The sequence below is a fragment of the Amphiura filiformis genome, chromosome 5, assembly GCF_039555335.1.
Source record: "Amphiura filiformis chromosome 5, Afil_fr2py, whole genome shotgun sequence".
NCBI classification, from domain to species: domain Eukaryota; kingdom Metazoa; phylum Echinodermata; class Ophiuroidea; order Amphilepidida; family Amphiuridae; genus Amphiura; species Amphiura filiformis.
The window spans coordinates 51134285-51155320 of record NC_092632.1 but is presented as its reverse complement, the minus strand read 5'-3'; the positions used below and the strand labels follow the sequence as shown (position 1 = coordinate 51155320).

Here is a 21036-nt window from a genome sequence, read left to right as displayed (position 1 = left end):
AAACAATGCAAATATATTCTTAGGTCTATGTAAGAAAACTCAAAATTGTGAATTTTTAAAAACAAGATAAGTAGTTCAAAATTGATGAAGCGTGAAAAATAACACAATCTAAAAATTACCACTTTTACAGTAGTTTGTGCAAACAAAATATTTTTAAATTTGAGTCTAAATTTGTAGTTAGAGTAGACTTTCTGTGTATTTGCTCAATATTCTTGAAGGAATGAAGCCCTGGAAATTTGATTTACACTATATCATATGATCCACATATTCTATTTGTACCAATCTCCATACTAATATCATAATAGCGGTGTCCTGGTATTACGTATCCCCATTTGAGATGTAACAAAACAGGACATCAATAGCATATTGCCTGTCTGATGTAAACTAAGGTAGAGAAACTGAGATGGATTGAAATCTTACATTCAATATTGGTTTTGGAGTATATGTTTCCCTTTTGCTTGAGGCACTTGCTTTATGTTTGGTATGACGATAACAATGTGATAATACAAAATGGTGTATACTTTCTCTTACCAAGTATATACTTGTGCTTAAGACTTTTTTTAAGGGGGAGCATTTTAAGGTGAAATGAAGGGTATTTTTGTTTGGTAAATTTAAACAAAAGACCCATTTTTATACCGAAATTGACCAGGGCCCAACAATGACACCCATGTTTGCGATACATCCCTTGCGATGTATCATAGTCATTGATTGGCCCAATCTTCTTGTACAAAACTCGGGAAGCTAATCCTGGCTGTGATGGTTATGCTAATAGGGTTCTGCACCTATAGAGCACCATCCCTGATTGATGCTAAAATATTTTGGTTTGGCTTTGCCATAGTGTAAAGCACAATGATCTTATGCAACTCCACTATATAAATCTGTGGGGTTTGTTTTGTGTGGGGTGTGTGTGTCTGTGAGTATTTTTTTATTGTGTTAAGAAAATTGTCTTCACAATTGTATATACAAGGGGGTATCAAAAAGTGTTTGAAATCACTCAGAAGTGAAGTGAAATTTTGTCAGTGTAATTACTGGTCCTTTTGTACATTATGGTCCAAAAATGGTCTCATAAGTATGTTCACTTTCTTTACAGGTGGCGCTAGATGAGCGGTAAGTGCATAACATGCAAGATGGAGAAAATTGAGGCATGCAGCGTGATGAAGTTCCTGCATTTGAAGGGTTATAGGCCTAAAATGCCCAGAAAATCTATGATGAAATTAAGGCTTTCTACGGTGATGATTGCCCGTCGTATGGCACTGTTGCTTTTTGAAAAAGGAATATCCCAACTTGCCACATGTCCCTCACCGAGCCATGAAGTGGACGTCCATCACTTAGGGATGATGCGGACACAATGAAGAAAGTGGAGGATCTCATCACGAAAAGGTTATGCGCTTACTGCCCATCTAGCACCAGCTGTTAAGAAAGTAGACATATTTATGATTATGATACCATTTTTGGACCATAATGTACATAAGGACCAATGATTACACAGACATATTTTTATCGATATAGCGCCTTCACTTCTGGGTGATTTCAAAAACTTTCTGATACCCTGGGCATGATTCATGTTTTAGTTTTCACATACTGTTATCAAAACAAATACACCCATTGACATCATGAAATGTTTTGATATTTAGATAAGTTATTTACATAAAAATGTACTATTAAGGGGGTACTACACCCCTCGATAAATTTGTGTCTATTTTTGCATTTTTCTCAAAAACTAAGTTATGTATATTATAGGGGCAAGGAATCCAATTACTACACTGGAATTTTAGTGACCCAAGACAAGCAGTTCATTATTTATGATAAGAAATAAGGTACTGCTAGGATGTACCTCATTTCCTATCATACATTTAAACAATTTATTTTTAGTTTGCTTCTAAAATTAGTTAATGTACCATACTCACATTATATTGTTTACATGAAAATAAATTTTGCTGTGAGAAATGCATAATTTGGCTCCAAGAAGTCAGCCATTAGTTATTTAAACTAATTGACGTGATTGGGAAACTCAATTTATCGTTAATGCTGTCCTTGGACTAGAAATAAGAAAAATCTACTATTATAATGCTAGCTGTCCTTGTATTAGTTGATTGTTTGATGTGGCAAATTATATTGGATAATTGGACATGTGTATGCATGAGAGCAATAGTCTGTCTTTTCCTACTTCAGTCATCTTCATTGATTAGAATTCACGTTTTCTCTAGGGCTTTTGTATTACTGTGCTTACATACAAAAACACACTTATTACATCACATTAACACACTTTAAAAGGCGAGAAATGCAGACAAAAAGCTGTTTTCCTGAATAGTGTATTCGATTGCGTACATTTACGAATCAATAGCTTTTCTCAATCATGGAATTGACCTTCGTCTGATCACAGGAGAGTAAAGATTTCTTTTTACAATTCATAATCAAGTTGATTAATGTAGGTATTCAGTTGCATCATCTAATGGGTTACACTGTTAGAATATGGTTTAAAAGTTTAAATAACCATAAAAACCTGCTTATGGGTGAACGGGACCAACCAGTTACTTAAAATATTTAAACAGTTTTTCAATTATTTCAAAAGAACTGCTGTTCAGTTCACCTGTTAAACAGGGTTGTTTAAATTTTAAACAGGGTTGTTTAAATTTTAAACAGGGTTGTTTAAATTTTAAACAGGGTTGTTTAAATTTTAAACAGGGTTGTTTAAATTTTAAACAGGGTTGTTTAAATTTTAAACAGCGTTTAAAAGTAGACCACGTTTAATGGGACAGAAATTAGAGCAATGTTACTCAATCACTGTGGTATAGTTCAACCAATTAGCAATGCTTAGATAATCTAGGTGACACAATAATTATCTCCTCATCATTATTCTCTTTGCTTGATATCAATCTTGCTCCTTGTACCTAACTACCTTGAAGGCTACAAAAGACTACAGCTCAGAAGAACAACTGCAAGTGCAAATATCCCACATGATGCGATTGGATAAACATCTGAGCACACATATACACAAGAAAACACTGGCCGGGTCAGCGTAACCCTCATGGCTTGCTATCCCCAGTCTTTATCCTTCACATTTGAGGAGTTGGTGGTTCAAAACTGGACCAAAAACAACAACCTTTCTCCTCATCTTCTTTCTACATTTCTTACTTCCTTCTTTCCTTCCCTTCACCAAAAAGCAGAAAGGGCATTTAGGATACTGATATCTCTCTATATTATCACTCTCTCACTCTCTGTCTCATGAATCTGACAAACAGTTTCTGTGTTTGGCCCTCTAGTGGTGGCACTACACTACAAGTGATTATGCACAGGATTTAAAGGGGCACTTCATGATCCACAACCTCATCCCCTAACTTACTCCAAAAAAGTTCATATTTTTATACCATCAGAAACTGAGGAGAAAATAATGTTTGTGTGTATAAACAAATTTGATCATATCTATCACTCTCTCTCTCTCCTTATACTTTGTCCCTCTATCTCAATCCTCTCTATCTATCCTCTTTCCCACTGCTCTCTCTCCTTCTATTTTGTTCATCTTGTCCTATTTATACTTCCTCTGCACCCCTGCTTTAGTACTTTGCTAATAGCTTACGTTTATATTAAGCATGCTCACCATATTCAACCAAATCAGGCTCCTATTACTTTAGTATGAGCACCCCTAAGGATCTGTTAAAAGGCAAGAGTCCTGTTCAGTGTATTTCTTGCAATAAATGTGGGCGTGATCACAAGAGGTCTGCCTAGGCAATGGCTGTCACAGGATACAACATTTATTCTACAGTTCCTCTGTCTACTTCTCAACTTGCATAGAAAATGTTCAGTTCGACATTCATTACATAATATAAGAATGCCCATGACCTAACTTACTTAAGGGTAGATGAGGTATTGTTGGTTGAAGCAGCCAAATTTTCATTATCTAAATCAATATATTATTGAAAAATAACACTTTGATGTTTTGCATAAGTTCATTCTACAAATCATATACTTTGAAAACTTGCTTGATTTATGGTTGTTAATGAGTTATGTATATTTTACAAGAAATGTTGTTTTTTTTCAACCCTTTTTACAACATAACTCAAGAATCACAGGACCTACAAAAGTATATCTGTGATATTTGAATTCTTCTACATACTTGATGTGAAATGATCAATGCAATTTTTTCCAAAGCGCACTACCATTCGAAAAATGTTGCCAAATCGCAACAGTTAAAAATAGTTGCTAACCTTAAGCACCCAAGGCATTAATAAGGTTGAATACAGTCTATAAAATGTGCAGGGGCACATTGCTTATGGTGCATGCCTTGCAGCAGTATATTCAGGGTCTATGCTTGCAGTATATATCCTCTATCTCATTGAGTATTACTAGAGGTATATCTTATCCATTAATATGAACCTTGCAATGGCCTCACTATTTCCTTTTTTTATTTTAAGGGTTTGCAGCCATGTCAGTGGAAATCACATCACATTAGAATGTCAATGTATCCATCTTGCTATCGTTTGCTAGGTTTTTACTAGTTCATGCTAGTCTATCTGATACCTAGAACAACTAAAACATATGTAGTCAAACTTGTAGGACCTTTGTGTCACTTGTAATAATTTTACTGCATGTGGACAATGGATTAATGATAATTGTCCTCTTACAAAACAAGACAGCAGCTCCAGATAGAAGTTACATACCCTCAATTCCAGGGAAGTCATTCAAATATAGAAGTGCTGCACATCTATGTTGAGGAAAAGAATAAAAAAGGGTAGGATTGTGATCATACAGTAGCATCATTGTTTTAGCCAGCTATGGGACATTTTTGGCTCTGAACATTTAGGGTCTCATATTTTCCACCAAAATGATGATTCATAAAATAAAATGTAATGCCATTTTGAGGGAAGTGGTATTGTGATTAAAAAGTATAAATGTTTGCAGAACTTTCGCTATATACATTTGTATGGTAGCAAATTTGCAAACATCAGTTGCACCATTTTTGGTCCATTCAAGTGACCCCAGACAGCCCTCAATATTTAAAACACCTCATTTAATCCTCAAACCCTAAATCTATTATTTTGTAAACAAAATCAGTGTACCTGTACAAGTCTATAGAAGCTGTCCAACATTCTTTATTCAGTACCTCAAAAAAGATCAATATACATGTCAGTTATACCCTTTTGTCATGAGGGTAACAGAATATTATCATCTTGTTTTGGTTTCTTATCCCACATGCCAAGTAAAATGCTGAAGGTGCTAGCCAAATATCACTGAACTGTCAAAGAACCGGGATCTAGGGAATGGGAATACAGACTGTACTGGGAAAATTGATCGACTTTGTTATAACAACATGTGAGTGGTTTATAACACACCTAGCTAGATGCTATCATCTGTCATAGGCTGCTCCAGGGGCCTGATGGATGGATGGAGTGCTCAACATCAATATAATGTAAAGAAGACATTTCTACAATTTAGGCTTAATAGCGATAATCTTAATTGGTATAATCTTGATGTTGAATATACAGAAATATATTTCCTGAGTCTATCAATTTGTCTAATAAAAGCAAAATGAAGTGAAAGTTACAAAAGCCATATGAGGTATGCTGTAAATGCGGCACTGTTTCAGTACAACATCATTTTGCACTAGAATTAACAGTTCCCAAAACTATTAACCCCATTTATTCACATACTTCTAAAGTCAATTAATTTTCAATTATCCACACACCTGAAAGATACTTTTACGTAAATTGCTCAATTTAGCATTATCATATTGAACAAAATGAATGAAGTGTCTGTATTTGTTTGTAAATGGCAATTGTCTGGCAAGTTATACCCATGTGATTGCTTATCTATTTTTGCATTAACAATATATATTGTAGTATGTTTTTAACAATTTGTAAAAACAAAATTAATTTTCATATTTTTTGTACATACAAGTACTGTTTTCTTTAGCAGGACGTGACAAATACACCATCAAATTTACATTTGAGCAAAAAGTGTACACTTCTTGAAATGAAAAATCCAATATGGAGGATGTTCCTTCAGTAACATGTCTCAACCTGTGCAATCCTGTGCATTGCTGTAATAAGATGAAATGTTCAAGAGACACATAGAATTATATAAAAAACAAGAAAAAGACAGAAGGAAAGATACATGGAAGGATGGACATGGCTCACATATATGAATTAGTTTCACATACCATTTTGCATATCGTCTCCCTGCCGTAACTGCCTAAGTCATTTTTGTAATTTTGAGAACAAAGTACGTCAGTTGTGTAATCACCCTAATTATTTCTGATTATTCCCTCTCATTACCATGTGTTTGTGTGCAAAGATTGGTGAATAAATGTGTTTTAATGCATGTTTGAACCATATTTTCTATGTTGTTCTCAAATTTACAAAAAATGACTTCGGAAATTATCGTAGCAGGCTGACGATATGTCATTATTCTTCTTGCAGAAAAAGTTGCTGCAACTATAATTATCCTGTATATTTAAGATTCTACTTCGTCAATTGTCATGATTCAAACCTATTTTAAAACATCATTTTCCTGTAAGCAGAGATGCCATTTTTCAGGTTTTAGCCTGAATCTAGGTTTTTTGTAAGTCCAAATTCCTGTGTTTTTATTTATTTTCAACACATTTTGTGGCTTTTTGGCCTGCATTCATGTACTTTTTCAAGTTTTTCTCACCAGTTTCAGGTTTTTTGAATGCAACTGAGTAGCATCTCTGTGTAAGGATGCCTTTGAAACTTTTACATTAAATGTATGCTGGTGCAACTTGGTACAGCACTCCTGTCATACATCCTCTTGATTATTTGGAGAATGGTACATACATGTACTCATGGAATAAAGTGCAAAGTCCAGCATCATCTGTTAATGAGGGCCAATCGTTCCATGAAGCAAGCGCACAGAAGTTCTACACTCATCCCATGCCTATTATACTGCGTATTTTTACAAAGCACAGTTTTTGACATCTTTCACGTAAACACTCATAGGCACCATAGAGCTGATAATAAATTATAATACAGCGCCATTATAGCCACAAAAGGTTTGTGCGTGTTTTTAGACACAGGAGTCCAAACAATCAGCCCTGTAAGAATTCTCAGCTTACAAAGCATAGGGACTTTGCCTGGGAGTGAATAGTATGTATATTTTTTTCGTCTATAGAAAAACAATTCTGAGGGAGGAAGAGAGAGGCACAGACAGACAGAGCCACTAGTATTGAAAAAATACTCATATCCTGCATATAACTGCAATGGTTTACATTACCGCATGGTATCCTGTAAAAGGAAGTGCTGTTTGAGCAATAACTATGATAGACATTCTGTATCTTTCAGATACTCATTTGATTAATTTTGAAAATGGGTCATCAAGACATTGAATTGTATAGATTGTAGGCAAACATAGCTCAATATCCTTAAAGATGTTTGCAATATCCTATTTGGGTTCAATGTGAAAGCATTACCTTTCCACTTAAGGTGACTGTGCACTCTCAGAAATGTATTAATTAAAAGTGATATAACATCTTTATTTTTGGAAAGGAAGTACAAATAATCCAATATAAATACATATCTGTGCTAAAAAGAAGAGTTTTCGAGAAAAATAATTCAAAATACAAGGCCAATGTCCTAAATATGAATACTGTACATATAAGGGTGTGTCTAGATTACAAAAGCCAAATTTTAGATGTTTCCATTTTCTATAGTTTTCCATTTTCTCCAAAACATGGTGTTTTTACACCAAATGTATGTTTATATTTAGATTCCTTGGCTAGTTTCCTTTCCAAAAAACTATACTTTATGAAATATTCCAAGTTGCCAATTTGTCAGTGAAGCATTACATGTAAGCCGATTAGTACTGTGTCACACTTAATTGTGGGGCCTGAATAACAATCAAACCGATCGCCACACAAAGTCTATAGCATTCCAAAAGGTGCTTGATCAATTTACCAAGCAGTTACATAACAATCTCTGGCAAATAAAATGGCGAAATAATGAATTCTTTCTGCAAAATGATTTTGTGATACAGCATAAATCAACTTTCAAGGGCATTATCCTCCACAAAATTCATGGATTGGGGCAGGATACGTGCCAAGAAGTTACGTAACCAATTTGCTGGCAATAATGAATTATTTGTGGAAAATGACTTTGTGATACGGCATAAATCAACTTTCAAGGGCGTTATACTCCACAACATTAACAGACAGTTATAATGGTAATGCATAATTTGCTATGAATAAGTCCAAATTTAGGTGAGCTGAAAATACCGACTCTGAATATGTGCCTTGAGCTAATGGCATGGATGGTTCCAGAGTAAATTATGGCTATTCCACTTGAAATCCTTACACCCCTTATGGAAAACATGACATGAATCTCCCAATCTACAGGGGGTGTATATTTCAAATGGAATCACCCATTCAGGTAGCCTATTGTATACTTGATTGTAATTAATTTTCAATTAGATTTGGGAGGCGTAATGACCTAATATGGTGAACCTCAGCTGTGTTCTTCCATGTCCAATTAACCTGTAATTCATTGCTTCATAGGCAACCATTGTACTCCTTGGAGATTCCTTTGAATTTGTTTATATACAAGGTTCAAATGTGTGCTAATTAATGGATTTTCATATACTGTAAAAGCAGACATTTCTGTGCAATTGATTTTTACGCTTTTCAAATTTTTATCTGTTTCAATGGTTTTAAATTTGTGATTGTAATCGTCCTTATACATTGACCTATACACAAAAGGAAGGAATGTATTTGGATATTAAAGTGCATTGTTTTTTCACAGTAGTTGCATGGAACAAGAAAAGCGTGAAAATAATTGCAGCGCAAAAAACTTCACTTTTACAGTAGTATGAAAAGGGGGCAGCTTAGGGGATAAAAATTAAAGGACAAGTTGATAGTGTAACACAAGTTGTTTTTGCCGCTAGATATAAAGTTTTTACCTTTTTTATACCATCATAAAATTCTCGATAATTTGATTTCACAAATTGAAGTCTCCTGAAAATTCAAATGCGGCCTGTTTGTAAAATTATCTGGTTTGAAGCATTTTGCAAAGTTCACAGTAAATGTTAGGTAAATATGGACAGAATTGAAGGATTGTATATTATCATGCATGGATTGTACCTTTGATATTTTCACAAGTTCTTTTACAGCTTTTTACAACATGCTTTTTTTTAAAGGGTCGTATTGCAGTACTGATTTTCTGTCTTTTAAGGAAGTAAGTTGGAATGAACCAAGGGTGTTAAGGAATTGATTTGGGGGCTTGGTTTCATGGGAATGTTTAAAGACCTGATTACTGAGCAAGCAATATTCATTGGATGTGGTATGCTCAAGTTACACAGAATGAAGCCTAGCTCCCTGTGCACTGCAATATTTGCAGCAACTGTGGTGCATTTGACTACCCCTGCATTGCAGATGCTCCATGCAATATTACGGCTATTTGGTTATTCCTGTTAAAATCCATACACCCACTGTGGAAGACATGACCTTAATCTCCCACACATGGAGTGTGAATTTCAAATAGGGTTACCTGAATGGGGGACTCCATTTGAAACCTACACCCCCTTTGTGGGAGATTAAGGTCATGTCTTCTATAGGGGGTGTATACTAGAGTCCGAAGTTTTCCGTTTTACGGAAAACGGAAGAAAATCACGGAATCGGAGGAACAACACGGAAAGTGACATTTTTGTATGATTTGATAAAAATTGTTAAAAGATAAGAGAAATAAATGTTAAAAACAATCATGAGTTGTGTATGTCAATTTTTATGATAAAAATTCTGTTTAATAATACCGAAATAAAGGTATATTACCAATGCATGAACCCCCTATATCCCTCCAAACATTGTAATAGTCGGCCTATTAATCGTGAGAATGTTCCAATCAGAGCATATTGATCGCGATATTGAACACTTTATTGTGACATTAATATCATTGTGTATACATTTTAAGCTTTATTCATGACACGGATTTACAAATTTTACAACACGGATTACAACACGGAAAATGGATTTTAGAAAACGGTAAACTTCGGACTCTAGTGTTTACTGTATGCCTAACAACATGACTATGATAGGTCATACTTCTGATGCTATCCCAGCAGCTTTAACCAGAAGTGTACAGACCTGTATTCTGTTATGACCCTTTTAGTCGCCAATCATCCATGTTTTACATGCGAAACCTGTCGTTGAAGATGTAAACAAATAGTGAAAAACGTACTGTATTCTCAATATAGCACATGAATCCAATAAATAAATTCAAAAATAATTTTTGTAGCAGAATGCATCATGGGATATATACTGAAATTACATCTAATTAATGCATTGTATTATGGGAAGGCTTCTAAAGATAACTCCTCTGGAGGTAGACTCTGTAAAGTAAATGTAATAATACTTCAGTGGTCTGTGCTGTGCAGCGAGCATACATAAGAACAGAAGTCATGGAAGTGATAAACATGCAAAGCCAATTGATCAATGATCAATGGCTTTGCAACAAGAAGGTTGACCAATTGGTCATGGGCACATAGAAAGGGAGGAGACCTCATCTCTTCTACACTATCAGTCATTACCATCATGTACCTGGACCATGGAAGTATTTAAAAAAAATTACTTTAGGACGCACCATCTAAGGTTCAACCACCCTTTGATCTGACCTTAAATGTGATTGATATCTCTTGTCATTTTATATGATCAGTATTCAGTAATGTACAACATGTTTTCAGTTTGGCCTCATCATCTTCTAATAATATGCTTGATGTGCCTGGCTAAACATCACTCTGGTATTATGGGAAGCCTGCTAAAGATAATTCTCTGGGATGCACCATCTAAGGTTCAACCACCCTTTGATCTGACCTTTAATGTGATTGATATCTCTTGTCATTTTATATGATCAGTATTCAGTAATGTACAACATGTTTTCAGTTTGGCCTCCTATCATCTTCTAATAATATGCTTGATGTCCCTGGCCAAACATCACTCTGGTAGAGAAAGGCTTCTAAAGATAATTCTCTGAGATGCACTAGTGACTATCTAAGGTTCAACTGCCCATTGATCTGACCTTGTGATTGATATCTCTTGTCATTTTATATCATCACAGGGAGTATCAGTATTGAGTGATGTTTGTACAACCTGTTTTCATTTTGGCCTCATCTTCTGATAATATGCTTGATGTCCCTGGCCAAACATCACTCTGGTAGAGAAAGGCTTCTAAAGATAATTCTCTGAGATGCACTAGTGACTATCTAAGGTTCAACCGCCCATTGATCTGACCTCAATGTGATTGATATCTCTTGTCATTTATATCATCACAGGGAGTATCAGTATTGAGTGATGTTTGTACAACCTGTTTTCATTTTGGCCTCATCTTCTAATAATATGCTTGATGTCCCTGGCCAAACATCACTCTGGTAGAGAAAGGCTTCTAAAGATAATTCTCTGAGATGCACTAGTGACTATCTAAGGTTCAACTGCCCATTGATCTGACCTTGTGATTGATATCTCTTGTCATTTTATATCATCACAGGGAGTATCAGTATTGAGTGATGTTTGTACAACCTGTTTTCATTTTGGCCTCATCTTCTGATAATATGCTTGATGTCCCTGGCCAAACATCACTCTGGTAGAGAAAGGCTTCTAAAGATAATTCTCTGAGATGCACTAGTGACTATCTAAGGTTCAACCGCCCATTGATCCAACCTTTAATGTGATTGATATCTCTTGTCATTTTATATAATCACAGGGAGTATCAGTATTGAGTGATGTTTGTACAACCTGTTTTCATTTTGGCCTCATCTTCTGATAATATGCTTGATGTGCTTGGCCAAACCTGACTTCAACCAAAGACTTAAATCAATTGTAGTCTGCACTGCGCATGTATTTGTGTTTATGCTTCATATCAACAACTGAATAACTTACTGTTTGTAGCATGACAGACTCGTGAAAATATTTTCGCGTAATGAGCGCCATAGCATGGCTGATTATTGGCACCTATTGTACCACGCCGTTGTGACAAGATCATGCTCTGAAGTTCTGAAAAAATATATGTTCAATATTAAACTCGGTCAAAAGGTCAAATTGGACACAACTGCGCAGTCTCAATGCAACCAGAATCTGGTTGCTAAGTCCTGACACTTTTTAAACAAATAAATTTCTCAGTCGTCAACCCAGAAAGTTGATGAATGAGGGCAGCAGTCTAAACATGACTCTGGCCAGTAGTGTATTTAAGGAGGAAGAAGTTTTGCCCCCCCCCCCCCCAATGCTATCCACCTTGATTGTTATGTCTTGTTAGAACTTTTTAGCCCATTTTTGACCATTTGCATCAAAGTTTTCCTTCTTGAAAGTTGCTGTATTGCCCCCTTTGCCCCCCCCCACTCTGAAAAAGTCTTAGCTATATGTCATGACTCTGGCTATATTATTCAGACTAGTTAACAGTATAAACTTTCAGCGACTGGCTGTATAGCTTGAAATACTAGATAGCATAATTGAATCATTCTGACAGCTCTAACGTTGTAAGCATCAAATGTTGGCAGCTTTCATTGACATTTTGTTTTGGTGGGATTCAGCAACTTTTGCCCATACATTGTATAACACTTCAGTCCTGACACAAACATGTTAACTTTTCAGATTTCATTTTGCAACTGGAATACAACCAGTTAACATGCATGAACTTTGAATGTGTTTGTCAGTTGAAATATCAAACAAGATGGAAAATAACTTGAACTGGTTTTTCAAACAATAATTTGGGAAGGTTGGTCAGAAATGATTGAGTGCTGTATATACTTTATTCGGATTGTGCATGCCATTCTATATCAATACACTATGTTAGTAGTCTTTTTTTGCATATTTTAAGCTGAGCAAACTTTAGACATGATCGATGCAATGTTGTGGCTATATACAACATCACTTACTTTTTATATACATAGTATGATGGAGTAGCTTTTATTGTTAAGGATCAGATAATATGTGCAGCAAAAGCAGTACTTGTAATTTTATTAGCACAGTAACATTATAACAGTCATGATTACTAGCCTCCAGTGACATAATAAGTAAAAGAGAGCAATGAATCAAAATGTCACATTTTTTATTCATTTGTTAGTGGAATATTAACAGCAGCATAGCTACGTCGAGACAAGTGATGCAACCCCAAACAATAAAAAAGAGAAAGCAAAGGAAAGGAAAGGGAGAAAAAAGTGGAGAATCCATGTTGGTTAAGAGAGTTTAGAGATGTTGTCTATGTGAAGCTGAGTGCAATAATTCTGTTGCATTCACTTACCTTTGATATTTGTATATTACATGCAGCAGCTTGGAAGAACCTGTTTTCATGTTGGGTCTGACTAGCTTGTATTTTGTCTCTCATTATTATTGATGGAACCTTAACAAGCATGGACAAGCTGCAGGGTATGAACTCAGACAGACAGGAGGGTAAACTTTTCAAATTACAGACACTTGTATGAAATACTAAACACTTTACAGCCTGACTTACTGGGTTCATATAGTATAGAGCATAGCTACTGTTATTGTCATGCTTAGGACATGCAAAGTTTCTATTTTAAGTCACCATTAAAGCCGTATTGTAACAGTTCCATAAAAATAGATTTGTATTTCTTTTCCACAAAGTTTTAGTTTTTACAGTCAGATATGTCTCTTTTTAATTTTGAGGCAAACCATTGAGGTAACCGGTAAAGCAAAGAAAATTGCAATTTAAATTCCAGCGCTGATGTCACCAATGTGTGTCACTTTGTTGATTGTATTGAGGTATAGGTCCTTTGACAATATGGTGGTGTGACTACTTTGAGAGATGAATTTTTGAAAATGACCCAATCTGATCCATGCAGGCCAAAGGTAGAAAATGTGAAACTAAGGTACAGGCAAAAAAATTAAATAAATGAAGGCCATAATATCAATAAAGGTATGAAAAAACTGTTCTTGAAATATTAGAAGGTCACAACCTTGCTACAAATTTCAGCTAAGTTTTGGTTGTGGGGAAATTGATAATGATGATAATAATTTTTCAAATTTGCCCCCTTTGGCCTGAGTGAATCAAAATGTGTCACTTGAGTATATAGGAAATTCATATGTTAATTAATCATAGTCAATGCAAAAGGGAAAGTAGTTAACCTCTGGCCACAGCCCAAACTATAATCCTGAACTATATTATAACAACCCAAACTATAACCCTCAACTATAACCCTAATCACAAATTATGATTACCCAACCTCTAACAGTAAACTACAATGCTAGACAAAATAAGTTGGAATGAAAATTAGAATGTGCACCTTGTAATGGCCATATTTTCGTTATTTCGAGAGTGATGAAATGGCGCTTTCTTTAGTGTCAAGTCTAAACATTACCCTCGCCCTCAATACTCTCCCCTGCCCCACCAATCAATGTTGGGTACTACTGAGGCACATGAACAAAATGTCAGGATTCAACATTGTTCTTGAGGACGCGGGCTCCTCCGCAATACCGTCCCTAATTTCATTCCAACCCTTTTGTCCAGGGTTGTAGGTCCCAATCATAATTCATAATCTTATGAATATACACAAACATACAGTGCATTAAATCCAATCACACTTTATCATTGGTGCAGGAAAAAATAAAAAAATGTCATCAGAATTACAGGTCTATTGCCATTTGGTCTAATACCATTTTGTCTAATTCCTGTTTAGTCTATAGTCAATTGGTCTATTATCAGAAAGGCTAATTGCCGCTTAGTATAATAATCATATAGTCTAATGTCCAATTAGTCTAATATTGTTTGGTCTAATAACCGGTGTGTCTACTAACCATATAGTCTAATAACCATTTGGTCTAATATTTCTTTAATAACCATTTGGTCTAATAACCGTTTGGTCTAATAACCGTTAGGTCTAATACTCTTACGGTCTAATAACCAGTTAGTCTAATACCATTTCGCTCTATTTATTAATAAACTAAATGCTTGTAAGACTAAATGGAGTGTAGACCAAATGGCTATTAGACCAAATGGCTATTAGACCTATTGGTTATAGACCAAATGAGTATTAGACTAAATGGTTGTTAGACTAAATGGTTTTAGACTTATTGGTTATTAGACTAAATGGTTATCGGACCAAATGGTTACCGGACCAAATGGTTAAAGGATCAAATGATTATTGGACGTAGTGGATATAGACCTAATGGGTTTAGACAAAATGGATGTAGACGAAATGGATATTAGAACAAATGGTATTAGACCAAATGGCAAATCCCGAATTACATTTTTTGCATTAACGAGTTTAAAAGAAGACATTAATGACTTTGCATCATTTTTTCTGGTATTGTGAAAAATCATTTTCTTTGGACCTTGGAATATCCATGAAGGCTGCACCTCTTGAGATATTCCACAGTTCCAAGAACAAATTATTTACATTTTTCGCAATATCATCAAAGTTATACTAATGCACATTCATCTTCCTATACATTGTATGTACCTTTAACTAAGGCACCGGAAAAACATAACCATAATGTAGTTGGTGAACTTATGGAGTATTGTCTGTGATGGATCCCCTAATAATTTGCTGCTGACATATTGTATCAAGAAATCACTTGGCAGCTTCAAACTGATGTTTTATCAAAGATACAGTTATTTTGAGTACTATGTTTGTCATAGAATCATTATTAATTGAGTGATTTCTTCTCGATGATATAGTAAAAGTACATGACAGTGAACATGTGGAGGATTTTATTACATCATGAAGTGCATTGACATTGCAACATTCAAATAATGTCTGCAGAGTGTGGGTGAAGTTTGTTGAGTTTTTAGTTATAAATAATGAATGTGTTCATGATATCAAGTGATGTTGAAATTGACCAATGTTTAGTGCTGGTATATCACTATGTAGCAGGTATCATCTGTTATGTTTATGTCTCCATTTGTTTTCTCAGCAGTAAATGGCTGGCATGTGATCAAATGCTGTCTTGATCAGATAATGTCTGATCAAATGTTATCATCAGTGTAAAAATATTTTCTTACGTAGATAACATCTGATCAAATACTGTCATCAGTAGATAGTCAAGATAGTATCTAATCAAATGCTTGCCCTATTACAAGTGATCAAATGCTATCACCATTGTAACAAGGGCCATCTTCAGTAAAATAGCATCTAATCAATTGCTGTTGTCAGTAGATAGCATATATAATCAAATGTGCTCTTCAGTATAGCATTTATTGCTATCTTCAGTATAGCATTTATTGCTATCTTCAGTTGTACCAGTATAAAGAAGAAATAAACAAACAAACAAATAAACAAGCATTTATTGCTATCTTCAGTGTAGCATTTATTGGTATTTTCAGTAGCATATAATGCTATCTTCAGTACTAGAATACAATTATTATTCTATTATTATTATGCTACCTTCAGTAGATAGCATTTCATGCTATCTACTGTAAATAAACTACAGATTGCATGTGATCAAATGCTATCTTCAGAAGATAGCACTAATTTTGTGCAGGTATGTTTTGAGAGAGGTTAAATGTCCATCTGGCTGGTTGATTGGAAGTTTGTTCATATTGGTATGTTTATCTTTCAAAACAGGTCTCAGCCATCTACGCCATTTTTAATTAGAAAGAACAAAATTACAACAAAGCCAATCCAATCCATTCTGTTGTCTTGTTGACTTGTAGTTTATTACATGACTTCTAAATTGAAATTGTAATTATTTGCTTCTCTTTTTTCTACATGGTAATATTGACAGGTATCGATTGCAATTCTCAGCAGAGTTACTTGTCCTAGATGAAGATATGTAGATGCTTAAAAGATATTTGGACAGTCTGTTAAACATTTTGCCAACTTTATCTTGAATATAACTGCTACTTAGTGACAAGATATGACAGGTTTATGTAAATATATAGCTTTTTCCTTTAGAGTTTGATTGCTTACAATACATTTCTGAGATATATTTCCAAACCTAAAATATTTAGTGAAATTTATGGAATGAATATGCTGCGCAAATTGAGTTGTTTTTCAGTAGTGGGAAGGCAAACCCATTACACCTGCCCGAAACCATAGATTGTGTTTCCAAGTATAGAAAGGTCACTAACCCAGTAGCTGCCATGATGGATTTTTTCATGATGGGATATGAAGCTATAGATGATGTGCACAAATTCGCAAGAAATACTTCTGTGTAGTTGTTGTTTTGCTATTGTTACTCTTATTGTATTGTTGTATTATAATTGTTGTTGTTGTTCATCTTGTTGCTATCGTTGTAGTTGTAGATTAGTGGTTTCTCAACAGTTCAGTTGGTCACACACAACTAAAATAAGCAAGATAAATGATTGATATGATTTAAAAGATGTTACAAATCTGTCAGCCTAAACTATTTTCACATATTAAGTGCTAGAGATTTATAAATTTCACTGTAGGAACTCTCAGAATTTTGTGAGTACTGTTTACGAGTGAAAAATTCAGAGACAGCAGCAATGATCGATTTTCATGGTCCCATTGATTTACAGCATTTAAAGGGAGTTGGTGTCAAATTACTTGAAAACATAGTACTATTCTCTCCTGGCATTTAGTCTGCCTGTCTCCCAAGCCCTTATAGCTAGCCAATAGCTAGCCAGGTCAGAGCCGAGCATCATTATTTTGATCATGCTGCACTCATGTTTTAGATTCTAAGCTATTAAACTTTGACAGGAGTAATTTATTTGAGAGTAAATCTTAGCAGGAGTATTTTATTTAAGAGTAAATCTTAGCAGGAGTATTTTATTTGAGAGTAAATCTTAGCAGGAGTATTTTATTCGAGAGTAAATCTTGGCAGGAGTATTTTAATTGAGAGTAAATCTTGAATTTGACAAATGAATGAATTCTTTGCATATCAATAGAAAATGAATGAATTTCCTATGTACTTACGACATTTAGTCTGTCTGTGTCAAAGCTCTTAAGGCTAGCAAAACAGGTAGCCAGGTCATGTGTCGCCAGTGGTTTATATTATATTCATCTCACATCATACTGCAGGCTATATGCTCATGTTCTTATGTTCTAGAAATCTACGTTGGAAATCAAGTTATGGAACAAACAAACCAAAGATAATGTCTTTGATTTCTCTTTTAGCCGTGCAATTTAGAAAATAATTTAATCAAAATATTTTATTTTAGAGTAAATCTTAGCAGGAGTATTTTATTCAAGAGTAAATCTTAGCAGGAGTATTTTAATTGAGAGTATTATATTTTAGAGTAAATCTTAGCAGGAGTATTTTATTCGAGAGTAAATCTTAGCAGGAGTATTTTATTCAAGAGTAAATCTTAGCAGGAGTATTTTAATTGAGAGTATTATATTTTAGAGTAAATCTTAGCAGGAGTATTTTATTCGAGAGTAAATCTTAGCAGGAGTATTTTATTCAAGAGTAAATCTTAGCAGGAGTATTTTAATTGAGAGTATTATATTTTAGAGTAAATCTTAGCAGGAGTATTTTATTCAAGAGTAAATCTTAGCAGGAGTATTTTAATTGAGAGTATTTTATTCGAGAGTAAATCTTAGCGGGAGTATTTTATTCAAGAGTAAATCTTAGCAGGAGTATTTTAATTGAGAGTATTTTATTTAAGAGTAAATCTTAGCAGGAGTATTTTATTTAAGAGTAAATCTTAGCAGGAGTATTTTATTTGAGAGTATTTTATTCGAGAGTAAATCTTAGCAGGAGTATTTTATTCAAGAGTAAATCTTAGCAGGAGTATTTTAATTGAGAGTATTTTATTTAAGAGTAAATCTTAGCAGGAGTATTTTATTTAAGAGTAAATCTTAGCAGGAGTATTTTATTTGAGAGTATTTTATTCGAGAGTAAATCTTAGCAGGAGTATTTTATTCAAGAGTAAATCTTAGCAGGAGTATTTTAATTGAGAGTATTTTATTTAAGAGTAAATCTTAGCAGGAGTATTTTATTTAAGAGTAAATCTTAGCAGGAGTATTTTAATTGAGAGCAAAACTTAGCAGGAGTATTTTATTCCACAGTAAATCTTAGCAGGAGCATTTTATTTTAGAGTAAATCTTCAATTTGAAAAATGAATGAATTCTTTGAATATGAATAGAAAATGAATGAATTTTCTGTACTTATGACATTTAGTCTGTCTGTCTCAAAGCTCTTAAGGCTAGCAAAACAGGTAGCCAGGTCATGTGTCGCCAGTGGTTTATATTATATTCATCTCACATCATACTGCAGGCTATTATGTTCATGTTCTTATGTTTTAGAAATCTACCTGGGAAATCCAAGTTATGGAACAAACAAACCAAAGATAATGTCTTTGATTTCTCTTTTAGCCGTGCAATTTAGAAAATAATTTAATCAAAATATTTCTATATTCAAATAACCTTGAAGCTTCAAGTTTGCAGAGAATCTGTCCATCGTAATAAGACTGACCAAATGGTTAATTAAGTGAGATAGACAGGTAAGTTAGGGCAACTGTTGTGCACATAATCAGTTTGACATTTATCATTTTTTAAATCTGACATGTAGGGTATGGCAATGTTCTTGTGTGTGACCGGTGTGTCATCGAGTGTTGGATTCTGTGCAAGCTTGTTTACTTACAGGAACTTCAATGGAAGAGCTTTGTGGAATGTCTTTGTGATCGCCCCACAGGCCTTGTGCTGATTTGAGGGATTTCATGTTCTTATTTCTCATTACCATTCCCAAAGTGTCAGATTTGTCTGAAAAACTTCGGAGGATTTTTGGCAAACATCAAGATCCCTGTCTCATTCAAACCAACCAACACTTTGAGACAAAAGCTGGCAGTTCACCCAAAGACAAGCTACTGAAGGACAAATAGATCAATATTGTCAATGCCATACACTGCAAGAACACTGATTGCCAGGACTTGTATGTGAAACCAAACAGACATTGGCCAAAATACATGTACCAGCACAAACATGCTAGTACATGCTAGTTGTACACGCACAGCACAAATCACACTTGTGAGAACAAAGACATATGTGATTTTGGAAAAAGAGCACAGGTGGTATAAATAGGGAGTCACGGAAGCGATCTATGTTGTGTAGTTTTATGATTCCAATTTAATATATAATGAGAGGTACTTAAATGATGCACATTTTATTACAGATCATTTAGACATTGATTGCATATTCATTTATTGACAATCTGTCTTATGTTCACCATGCACAAGGCTAAATTTGCTACAGCAGTGGATTAATAGTGGAGGGCGAATTTGTCAATAATCAGGCTTTGCTTGGGCATTAATTCTATTGGTTATTTTTATTGTTGTTTGTTAGTTTCTTTCTTTCTTTTGTTTCTTTCTTTCTTTAAAGGATTTACTGTGTATAAAAAAGATATTTTTACTTATAAATTCTGTTTTGGATTGTTTGATCAACTTCTTTGTTACTTGCATAACTTTTTCCAAGGTTCAAGACCACCTCCTTTCTACATTTTTCCAGGTCCTGCTGCCCACACTTCCAGACATTATCACCTTGGTGTTTGGTTGTAGGCGGTCTCACCTTATGGTCTAATGAGTGTGCTTCATGCTCTTTTTGATATTTTTTGTGTCATGCAGTTTGGGTTATTTTTGTAATTGTAAATTGAACATCAATTCAGCTTTTAGCTGCAACTATGTTCTAATAAACCATTAATTAAAGATACATTAGTTTTCAAATACTTTCATCTTCGTAACAAGGGACACCGGATGATTACTGAGCCTTTTGTGTGGGCATATTGGGCTATTCTAGAAATTAATGACAACCCCTAAGAAGACATGTAAATATTTACCATAAATTTTTGAGGATTCCCAGACCAAAATTTTATCCAAAAAAATGGGAATTCCCATTTTGAGAAAGAAAACTTAATAAATTAGGAATTCCCTGAAGAAGACAGGCAAATGTTCACCAACATTTTTTGTAATTCCCAAGCCTGAAAAGGGGTCTCTTTCTTGGAAATTCTTCCCATGTCTTCTTTAGGGTTTTGAGAATAATGACCATTTTGGGGGAAAGAGCAAAAATTGGTGGAAATTTTGGGAATCCCATGTCTTCATAAGGGGAGTACCTTCAATTTCTGGAATAGCCCATTATTCTTAAAGAATTAACATAGGAGCTCACCAGATACTAGCAAGTATATTGTGATTC

At 34.5% G+C, this 21036-nt stretch overlaps 1 protein-coding gene across 1 annotated transcript in view; it reads left to right on the top strand.

Moving 5' to 3' along the window:
- LOC140153329 (calcium permeable stress-gated cation channel 1-like) overlaps nucleotides 1-21036 on the top strand; it is a 175606-nt gene that overhangs the window by 106382 nt on the left and 48188 nt on the right.